Here is a 3243-nt window from a genome sequence, read left to right on the forward strand (position 1 = left end):
TCTGTCGCTCGGCCCTGTCAGAATCCAGTGACTTATTGCTCAGTCGAGATCCTGTGTCGACTGGTACATTGGACCGTTACCTCTGTGGGCGTGTTGTCATTTACTGATAAGAGGTGACCCGCTGCCCCTGCCGTTATTCTTTCAAAAACAGAAGAAAACAGATGTGTCCTATCCCATGACTCTCAGTCCAGTTGTCCCCAACACTCAACTTAAAGGTTAACCCATTATGATTCTAACATTATACAAAAAGTGTATATTCTAACAATATCCATATCCTGAGCTGCAGGCACACACTCAACCACACACTCAACCTCATCCACACCCTCACCAACACTCTCACGCTCACCCACAGCCTCACACACAATCTCACCTTCACCCTCACTCTTGCCCTCACACTCAGTGACACACTCACCCTCACCCAGAGCCTCACCCTCACCCACAACTTCACCCTCACATACCCTCGCCCACAACCTCACACCAACTGTCACCCTGCACATCAACCCCACTCTCCCTCAACCGGACACTCACCCAGAGCCTCACCCATACACTCACTATCACTCTCAAACATACCCACAACCTACCCCTCACGCACACTAGCACAACACCCACATCCTCACCCTCACCCACATCCTCATCCTCACGCACAATCTCACCCTCAGCCTTACCCTCACCCTCACCTTCACCCACACACTAACGCTCACCCACACTCTCACCCACACCCTGCCACTCACCCACCCCTCATCCACATTCTCACTCTCACCATTAACCATACCCACAGCCTCACCCTCAACCACACCCTCACCCAAATCCTCACCCTCACCCACACGCTCACTCACACCCTTACCATCACGCGCAACAACACCTTCACCCTCACCCACACCGTCATCCTCTGGGGTAATCTAAACTACAAGCTTTATTGCATACTTACGCAGATTATAGAAGGTGACTGGCGAAATACACATTTTGTTACACACAGTGAGATGAGGTGGAAGGCAAACTACGGATTTCTCTCAGTCAGCCGATATTGTGCCCCTTCTTTAACGGTTTTCCTTCCTCGCCAGCAGGGAAGCAATTGCTATCAATTGGTATCCCGCTTTTCCGGCAGATTTCAAGCATCCCCGAGCTTTTCCCGTCATCACTCAAACCAGGCCTGAAGAAAGGATAAACTTTCTCAGTGAAAACAGAGTAGAAAGTGTGGAGATGAGATGTGTTGTCAGCGTTGTAAAATGACACCCGTCCAATCTCACAGTCCAGGTAAACTCCCAGCTTCTCGAATCTCTCTGTCATGGGCAGGGTGGTGCGACCTTTGGTCAGAGCTTCGTATTCACCCCTATATGTCAGTGTCACAGCCCAGTAACCTTCCTTTGGTGCCACTGCGGTTCTCCTTTTCCTGTTAACAGACACCCTGGCCACTCCCACAGCCCACTCGGTCTGGTTGGCCACTTGCACCTCCCAGTAATGTCTCCCCACAGCCTGAGGGGCAGCGAATGTCTCAGCCTCTGGGAAGATATTGGTTAACCATCACATTGCTCTTTCCTACCCTGGGTCAGCGGATTAACATGATCCCAGCTCCCAGCCTGTCTATAAACAGCCAGACATCTCAGTTCATCCATTTGCTATTTCACTGCTCAATGCCATTTAATCTGGTCTCACACACAATCGTAGCCCCATCTCACATCACAAACACAAAGTGTTTCCGTTCAGTAACCCACGCGTTACTCTATATTCTCTTTCTCTCTGAGAGCCTGAAGGTTTCACTTACTGCACAGCAGCTCACACACTATCCTTCCACATCACACACATAGCATTACATATGATGCGATTGAACTCAGTCACAAATCCCTGCAGCACAAACACTTACATAGAATAACTAAATCATATATTTACAGTCAAATGAGAAACGACCACTTTCACCCTCATCCCTGCCGACTCTGGAGTTTGAGATGATCTTCTCTGAATTCATCAGTTTGGTATCACTGATCAGTGTCGCTGTGCGTTCACATCTCAATGAACAAATGGTAAAGTTTGAGCAGCAGACTCTTGCACTGCAGCTGGATCTGTTACATTGCAGCCTGCTGTGCAAACTTTACCATGTGTTTATTGAACATATCTGTGTTCTTCTGCGGAACAGTTAGCGTAAAACAGGAAGTTGATGACTACAGATCAACAACGACCCCTCGTGTCTCTGAACACTGTTTGAAAACGAGTTCATGTTCACTCAATCGCTGATAAAATTAAACGAAACTAAGTCCAAGCTCAATGTGTCGCTGAATAAAGTCGTGACTGGGGTATGTGGTGTAGCTGAGGAATGAGATTGTGAGCAACACATTAATGCTGATACTAAAATAATGACCTTCACTATTATTTCTTTAATATCGGAGTCGATTGCATTGCTGTACCGCCAATCTCATTCCTGTGATATAAACCCACTTTACTCTCAGAGTCATCCCCTATCGTTCTAAATCTCAAACATTTTCCATATGTACAAAAATGGATTTGACTGCATAATAAAAATAGTAATCCTTGCACTTGATATTGTGCTTTTCACATCTCCTCGAATTCTCAAAAGATTTCGTCCTTCCTTGAATAGAACCCAGGTCTCTCGCTTGGAAGGCGAATACTCTAACCACTGAGCTATAGGACGCCACACAGCTATTCTCAACTGCTGTTGGAAGCGATCAGATAACATTCCCATCACTCATCCCACCACATTTCAGGCCCTAATTCCCAAAGAATGGGCACAGTTTTAAACACTTTTGCACAATTAAACACCGAAACCCAGCAGCCGCCAGTCACCGCAATAAGAAAGTCCATCAGAATGACCTCTGCTGGATCTTCACAAACCACCAGAAATATCAACAACAATTGCCTAAATATCGAGAGAGTAATCCATGATGGGACAGTTGCTGCTGAAAGCAATAACAGATACATAATTTCAAGGTGGACTAAAGTGTGAGATAGCCCGTAACACGGAGTTCATTACATTTACAAGCTGTTAAAGTGAACAAAACGAATATATAAAGAGACCGTTCACTGAAGTGAATGAGTTAGTGTCTGTTCTTACCGTCAGTCACCGTCACCGCTGTGCCTTTTCCCCAGTAGCTTGGGCTGCCGCAGCCACTGTGCTACAGTCAGTGGGCTGTTCACTGCAACAACTGCTGTGTGGGCAGAGCACACAAACACAATATTACTGTAAATGTTGGCTTCCCCAAACCACACACAGATCACGATATGTGTCTGCAT

This window comes from Callorhinchus milii, unplaced genomic scaffold (assembly GCF_018977255.1).
Source record: "Callorhinchus milii isolate IMCB2004 unplaced genomic scaffold, IMCB_Cmil_1.0 Scaffold73, whole genome shotgun sequence".
Taxonomy (NCBI): domain Eukaryota; kingdom Metazoa; phylum Chordata; class Chondrichthyes; order Chimaeriformes; family Callorhinchidae; genus Callorhinchus; species Callorhinchus milii.